The sequence below is a fragment of the Agelaius phoeniceus genome, chromosome Z, assembly GCF_051311805.1.
Source record: "Agelaius phoeniceus isolate bAgePho1 chromosome Z, bAgePho1.hap1, whole genome shotgun sequence".
In the NCBI taxonomy this organism is placed as follows: Eukaryota; Metazoa; Chordata; class Aves; order Passeriformes; family Icteridae; genus Agelaius; species Agelaius phoeniceus.
Genome location: NC_135303.1, coordinates 30,409,636 through 30,418,508, shown reverse-complemented (window position 1 = coordinate 30,418,508; position 8,873 = coordinate 30,409,636).

Here is an 8,873-nt window from a genome sequence, read left to right as displayed (position 1 = left end):
TGCCACTTAGTTCTGTGACTTTGAGTTTGTACATCCAGATTCCACCAAGGTGCCTAAGCCATTTTCTTTCAATTCAAGTATCCCAGCTTATAGTATTGCCTTGAATGAGGAAAGCATCCCTGTTTTGAAGAATAACTCAAGTTCAAAGTAAGAAGTCAAAATTTACAAGGTTCTTGACTTTCTGTCAGAAGTAAAATCATGCACTAGATCTGTAAAATCAAATCTAAAAATCAAAAAAGACCCTCCTTCTGTTATGTGAAATGGAAGTTAAGATCCTTGATCCTGAAGATTTTGAATTAAAGTACTATTCTTTCTACTGAATTAATATTCTCTTCTGCTAAGCAAAAGGTTCTAGAGCAAAGTTTTAACTAGAGGAAAAATACATCGTAGACTATATAAAGATAAGAACAATGGGAATTTTCTTAATTTATCTAGGTATGTTGAAGTAAAAAAATATGCTTGAGGGGAACAACTTAGAGGAAAATTTTTTTCTTGAATTGATTTTTTAGTTTCAAAAGTAGAGAAAGAGTCTCCATTGAGTGTTTCAAATGACTGACATCATATAAAGGGAAATGAAGCTGAGGTTACGAACCTCTTCAGTGGAACATGTAGATTCTAACAGCATTGGTATTTAAAGAGATGTTTTGATAGAGTGGTAGAAATTCATAAATGCATTGTTCTTTTTATTTACCCCTGAATTTTTCAATGCGAAATAGTTAAATAAATATGGCTTAGATCAAACTGTCCCATCTGTAAATGCATTAAGTAGTATACATTAAATAATTTTTATATATTTATTACTCATTCAAACATTTGTTTACTTCTTTATTGTACATCTATTGCAACATTACCAACATAAGGTTTCTTTCTGTTTACTGATCTTAGGTTACTAAAAAAACCCCCCTGATATTTAGAGCTAGGAATCAAAGAAGCAAAGAGAGCAAAAATGGCAGTACACGCTTCTATTTTGCTTTAAAGTGGATGGATACTTGAAAAGACTGTTAACAAAAGTATGTATTTTCCTGCTGAAGTTTTCAGATGGTATATATTTATAAGTCATTTATTAGCAGATAAAGTGCACTCAGAAAGCTTTATCTTTTAGAAGCAGCACAATCCATTAGAGGGGACCTCTGTAAGATATTGGCTGACATTGCATGCAGTGATAAGTATTTCTTTCCCTGTAAGTATAGAGGTTACTTTACAAAAAAATATTTAACCCTCTCCTTCCATTGCTAGTGCTATTTCTTATTTTATAAGATCAAAGGTGTTAGGCAAAAAAAAGAAAATATGGGATCATATTGCCCTTTTAAAAGTATAATTTTCAGGGCTCATTTCCTGAAGTTTATCCTCATAATATTTTAATTAATTGCATGTATTGTTAAAATAATGGTATTTTTCTCTTTCTCTTTCACATTACTGTAGTAATGGAATACTGGAATACATGGAATAATGTGACATTTTAATGGATGCTGAATATATTTAAATAATGTACTAAAATATCTTTTTGTGAGTTATTTGGTGTTTTCTAGCTTGCTTCACTCTCCACATTGCTGACTTTCAAAACTGCCTGAATTAAACTGTGTTCAAGGAACAACATTAGCCTGTCAAATGACAGCACATGAAGCTGGAAAGCAGCAGTAACAGATTTTTGGAGAGAGTAAACTTACTTACACAGCATGACTAATTTGAAGCTCAGCTAGCAGTGATGTGGGCAGCAGATGTGATCCATGTGTCCACTCTTCAGGCTTGTACATGTAATTTTCACTGCTGCAAGTATTACAAACAAATCTCTACAGTGCAGTAGAAGCCCTGTTATCTACCTGGCCAAAGAAACACACTGATGATACCACTGCCCAACCCCAAAAGAAACCTCTTGTGGTAAATTCAGGGATGGTAACACCCTCAAATAGGTTACCTCTTGTAAAGCACAGTTCAGTCATAAATACTTCACAGTAAAATTTCTTGGACTGTTTCTTCTTATGGTTTTTCAAGCTGGCTTGCCAGAAAGAACCAGGCTGGATTTCAGTATATTCTTTTGAATTGTTTTTATTTAATGATAACTCAAGTTCTAACATGTAGTTCTGACTTTTACAAGTGTTGTAGTTTGGATCGATTTTTGACTTCAGTAGGAACTTCAGGTCAACACCCCTGACAACAGGGTCTTTAGTAAGCAAACTGGGGCATTCAGATTTGCCAAATAACATACACAACGTTTTTGAAGTTATGTGTTCAAGGGAGGACTATGTTTTTCTACTTTTCAAGTACATTCTCTCTCTTTCCAAGTGTCAGAGAACCAAATGAATTCTTTGGTAAAGTAATGGGCATAAACCCATAAAATGTGTTTTTTCTTCAGATGTCCTTCTGTGCAGAAATTATTTCCTCAAAGGCAGCCAGTGTCGGTGTGTTGAAGGTGAAGCAGCCAATGGTTTCATTTTTAATTGAGTTTCTCTGTAGTGCATACAGAAATATTATACAAATGATTCAGTAGTCTCTGAATTCCACAGCTTCTGTAAGACATATTTATTTACGTATTCAAATTATTAGAGTCTTCTTTGGGGCTGCTGGTGGTACATTATATTTCAGAGAGAGACATATGGGCTTGATTTCCAAATCTACTTCTAAGCTCATCAACTTTTTTCAGATTTTGTGGGGAGGTTAATTAATGTGGAAAGGTGTTCAGAATAAGGAAAAAATACATACACTTAATGTTTCATTGCATTTTTTTGTAATCACAACAGTGGCAAAAATAAATTCACTATTAGAAAAATTCACACCAATGCAGAACATACATTTCATATGATGATGATGATGATGATGATATTAGTGATGATGACGATGATGATGATGATGATGATATTCATGATGATTGCAGCAAAGTACTGTGTGAAGAAAGGAAGAAGATATTGCTACTGAAGATATGGCTACTCAATGCAGAGTGAGGCCTCAAGAGATGAAGTCAAGGTCAGGCTTGAGTAGCAGCACTATAACCCCAGATTTATACTTTTGCTGGAGAATATTTAAATATGACATAGCACATAGCTGGACTAGTCTCTGCAGTTCTTCTCTCTATGTTGTATTTGCTATGGACTTGAGATTGAGTGTGGTTTGGAAAAAATATAATTCCTCCAAAAATGTCATTGGAATTGTGCAGAAACTTCACAGGAGAGTAACAATTCTCTTTGTGGGTTTTTACCTGACAGTTTTCTATTCTGCCAAAACACCTGCCAAGAGCCCTGCCTTCAAGCTGTACTTCCCACCATCTGTCATGGCCTTTGTGGTAGACTGCCTAGCTGGGTTGCAGTCATCACAAAACAGAAACAGATCTTTCCATCAGATTATCTGCTTGCCAAAAGATACGTATGCCTTCTGGCATTTCACTTTGGTGTGAGGATGTCTTTCCTCATTATATATTAACATCCCCAGTTATGTTTAGTTGTTAAGCATAAAACCCAGCCGACTATCTATTCAACCATATTTATGCATAAAATATTTTTAAAATTAAAGTTATAATTTAATTTAGTTGTTTATGAGTTCCTATCATACAAAATTGCTTAAATAATTAGTCTTCCTTAAGTGTGTATTTAAACACCTGTTCATGTTTAACTATATATGTATAATATATGAATAACTTTCTATTCTCAAAGGGAAGAATCATGGTGCCTGTTCTGCTATAAATATCTAAAAAAAGGAAGATCTGTCCTTGAGGATATTCAAAGTTAGATATTTAAATTTATAGTTACAATAGAAAAGAAGTTTAACTACTACTCAGGAGTCTTTTTGCACTACTGAGGTTAAACTTTAGATTAGAAACAGGAAATGACTGAAAGAAGTAATATGAAAAGGAGTTGGGGGAGGGGAGAGGATGCTGCTATTGCTAGACTACCTAGCTGTCCAAAATATCTGACCATTTCAACCAAATTAACCTCTCAGAATTACTGATCTGCAGCACGAATGGGATTTGAGAGAATTAAGGAAAAAAGAGAGCAGACCTCAGGAATTAAATACAGCTCTATATGTTAGCTGTGATTTATGTCACCTATCTTCATTGACCTTAAAAAAATCCTGAACTTGTGATTTAGAGTTTCTTGGTAGATATTAAAAAGAAAGTAGAATCTCCAAAGAAAAATTCCATTTATCCTAAACTGGACATCCAGGAGACACCTAGGAGAAACAGATTAATTGCCTACTGGAGCTTCTGTTTTTACTTCCATTTACTGTCATTTACATGATCATCTTACATTGTATACTTCACTTTTAGATTTACAACATTCAGTGATCTCAAGCCAAGGTGAAGCAATTAGGATCTGGCAAGAGTGTGAGCTGCTCAGAAACTTTCTACAGTGTCAGGACTATAGGCAGAGCTGTAATCCCATTAAATACTACAGATCTTCCACCTGTGCTGAGATTTTTCTGGACTTTTTGGTATAGCAGCGTCTAGTCACTGTTTAGGTACAAAAATAATTTTGTAATTGCCAAGTATTTCTCTGATTATAAAAGCATTGTGTGTGTTTATCTATCTGTCTGTCTATCTATCAATGTAGCCATCCATCTCTACGTATCATATATATGTCTTCATATTTCAAAGCACTTGGAGCCATGTTGTGCATATGCAATTTTTCTGGTCTTAGACATTAGAACAAAAAGCTTGATATTCTACAGAGAGTCATTTGCTCCTGAATTGTTCTCATGGGAATCAAGCACTAAAATCAATGCTGGCTGCAATCATAGTGAGAAGCAGACTAGAAGCAGTTGAAAACTACATTCATTTCAGAGAAGATTGCTGTTGTCTGGTCTAGCAAAATTGTGACATATGGTTAAAGTGATTATATACTGTTGAATGGGAAGAAGAAAACCCCAAACCTAAACTCCAGCCATATCCATTCACAGTAAGAGGTGTTTCCTATAATGTGTTTGCAGCATCGAATGGTATAGCTGAACCTAGATACTGTAGGTGTTGAATTCCTATCTAATTACCAGTGAGGACTCCAGGCCATCTAACTGTACAGAAGGATATTTCAATATTTCACTGCTATGCCTTATATATAAGGAACTGTGATGGCAAGCAATTTACAGACTGTACAGTGAACTGGGCCTTGGAAGAAGCCAAAAGGAAAATCCTAGATGCTGATGTCTCCTAGTCTAACTAAAAATACCTGTGAGCTCTAATAAATTGCAGAGGGAGGAAAAGAAATTATATTAAGACATGTAAGCTTTTATAAACATATCTTGTATCTAAATAACTACCTATTCTGAAAAACAGGTAGTTGAGAAAAAGTTCAGCATTCATGAAAATGTAGTAGGACATAAAGTAACATATATATATATATATCCTACTATATACTATACCCTATAGTAGGGTATAGTATATAGTAGGATATAAAGATGTTCTTGTAACTACGTGACAACAGTCAAAATACACTCTCCTTAAATCAAGCTGGAATATGAATATGAAATTCATTAATATTTAATGAATATTCATTTACTACAAACTAGAATATGAAACAGTGTCTAAGGTGGGGCCAAGGAAAAGAATTTTGTGATGTGATGATATTTATTTGATTAAGTAGGATTAAGTCTCCAAGGAGCAACTGTAGAATACCAGCCCTTTTATTTGACTGTAGAATAAGCACAGCTGTAGAAAAAATTATGCATAGCTAGAGAGATTTGAAATTCTCTCTGAAAGTTATAATTTTGAATGGATAAAGCCTTATAATGGGCTTTCTAGGGGGAGATAATGGGAAGTAAAATATTTGGTCCTGATCTGTCACTAGCTTGAAGGAATGTAAACACACCTCTCTTGTTTTCCCAGTAAAGATAATGAGGATTTTGTCACATATAAGTCCTTTGGGAGAGATTTTACTGTTGGATGAAAGCTAAATTGGCCCTTTGCCTCAGAGAGAAAGAAGTATGGGACACCTTCCTGAGATTTATTTTTAAAACTTACAGAAAGTTATGTCTTTGTTAGTAAAAGAATAAAAAAAAAAAAAAGAAGTTGAAACAAGGTATTCCTTTTGGTTCATTTGTCCTTTCCCATCCACATTAATTTTTAAAAGAAAAAGATTCTGTAGTTAAAAATATTATTTCTTGTTGCTGTCCTTTTCAGTTTTCTTATAAAGAAGAGGGTGATTGAACTTAAAGCAATGCACTTTTTGTGTAAGCTCCATTTATTTTCTCCCTATTGACAAGATTTAACAGTCTCTTTGTTCTCTTGCATTAAGAAGTCAAATACTTGCAAAGAAGAGCTATGTGCCGACTGCATTCATTTTATCTACAGTCTAGAACTTTGAAAACAGAAGGAACTTTGCTGTGATGACATTAATTTAGTTTTGAATGTCCAGTGAAGTGTCTGTAGGACGCCCTAGCTGAGAAATGAATGTGAAAAAATTAAACAAAATCCTTTGCAGCAGTGAATTGCTGCGATACTGGCTAATCTACCAGGCTTTTGTAGGTACCCACCTGGGCTGGAATATGGCTGCATGGACTGTGCAGGCAGAGAGGCAAGAAGGTTTTTAGAGAAGCAACACCCTTTAGTTCTCAAAGGAGCCAGAGGTTGTGGCTAATGGAACTCTTCAGTTCAACACCTGTTAGATTAAGGGAGTTTAAACACTTTTCCAGGAGTTCACCTTTCTCAGCCCACTGGAGCACACAGAGAGTTACAGTGCCCATCTGTTTAGAGAGCAAGAGAAATAAGAAGCACAAAAGAAGAAGGAGGAGGGAAAAAAGAAAATGGGCTAAAAAATAAACCTGGGGAAAGTAATGTGCCAATATATATTAATGTGCAATGTTTGTGCTGAGAAAGAAAGTCTCTCAAGATAGCAGAGTTATGATTCTGAAGATAGCATGAGGTTTTGACCCCATATCATCCCAGTTTTACCTCCAATTTGAGAATAAATCATTTACAATAGAGAGAGAATACTTCTAGAACTGATTAAGACTGTGATAAAGTCTCAAACTACATTGAATAAAAATCGAAACATCCCAAACAATGCATTCTGGAATTTAATCTGTGTGATTAGGATTCCTGTAACATATATCAGTTAATAAGGTATGCCATTTACTATTGCTGCCTTTGTGGTTTTTATGCATGGGTAGTAAATCAATGGTGGTTGAGAGGTCTTTCTAACTTTTACCCATCATGCTTAAAATCTGCTGTTTATGTCTTGTAATTCTGGTGCATATTTCAGATTTCAATTTTTAGCATAGACATCTGTTTCTATCTGTGTTACTTCACAGTAATAACTCCATGGACAAATACTTTAATGTTTTTAAAATATTCATACTGCAGCATGTAGTTCTGGGGCCAGCCATCTCTTTCTAGAGCCCCCAAGCATCTCCCAGTGTATCGACTCCTTGCCACCAAACCTAGCATGGCATGACAGGAGAAGGACCTCAGCTGCCATCCCTTCTCCTAGAAACCAGTTGGCTTGGCAGGAATCCTACCTGGTGTCCTTCCCACTGGGGGACTGTGAAGATTGCTCACTTTGTCAGCTTGTGGGTGTTGTCTACTAGTACCACGGGACTGGGTGTGTCATGAAAGACCAAAAAAAAAACAAACCACCAAACCCCAAAAAACCCCCATTATGTTGATGGAAGGAATGAATGCAAGTTACTTATTTCTAAATCTTATTCTTTTTGCTAACTTGGTCTTGAATTTAATCCATTCATATCTCTTCCCCCTGATCTTTTTAAATACAGGTAGGATCCAGTCTCGTCCCGTGGCCTCTGGAGCTGACGGGTGCTGGCCAGCCGCTCCCGGAGTGAGCAGTGGAGACTATGAATCCTGCCACTCCCAGCTGCTCTGAGAGAACCCCCAGGCAGTGGCTCCCTCTGTGGCGTGGTGACGCAGACGAGAGCAGGACTGCGGAGCACTGAGCAAAGGAAGGAGTGGACACACGTGCAGGTGCCAAGGCACTTTATTGATCCAGGCAGGACCAGTGACGGTGTCAGGGAAAAACCCTTAGGAAGGCACTGAAAAAGGGGACGGGCGTGACACGAGGAGCCACGAGGGACCAATGAACGAAGCCCAGGGGAGGAGCGAGGGACACAACTGAACCAATAGGAATGGCCCAGGGGAGGGAAAAGGCTCAGGGGACAAATCATATGTTAGGTAAGGGAAGATTGACATAGAAAGTTCTAGAAATGAAAGGGGGTTGGTTACAATGATGGACAGGTAACTGGTGGAAGGAATGAACCATTATGAGGGAAAACATGGGGGGAACTGAGGGTCAAACCAAATCTTAACTTATAAAAAATAACCAACTTTACAATAAAACCCGTATAAACAACACCATGCTACATCAGGATACTTTGTCACCTCTCCCTTGTATGCCAGAAACGTCCAGAATGCAATATCAAGGTACCCAGTCTGAGAAACTTTCCTGTATGCATTTCTCACTAATCCCTTCACTGCATATATTAATGAAATATATGCAAATGGGGAATAACATATGAAGTATGTCATGTTTAAATCAGCTTGTGGCACTGCCTGTGTTGCAACCAATATCATTCCTCCAGATTTTAACACCCCAGGAATGTGAACACATGTATTTTCCTTTCTGTTTTTCTCCCCTGACTTTTATAAACATCCCATAGTAATGAAATAGGAAGTAGCTTTTCAGCTACAGTCCTGTAATCTGTATTGTGGCTGCCACTGTTATTATGCTACTCTTAAGAACAGCAGGAGGTGTCTTTCTGTAATTTGTGAAATGTATCCAGTATGCTGAAATTCAGTAGCTAAATTCCTCTTCACAGTCACAAATGACTTTGCATAGAATGTATATTCAAGAAACAGTTTTATATATCGAAACATTTTATTAGCGGAAGTTTAAAAAATAGAATTAATTTATTAAAAGTAAATGCGTTAGGAACAAAGG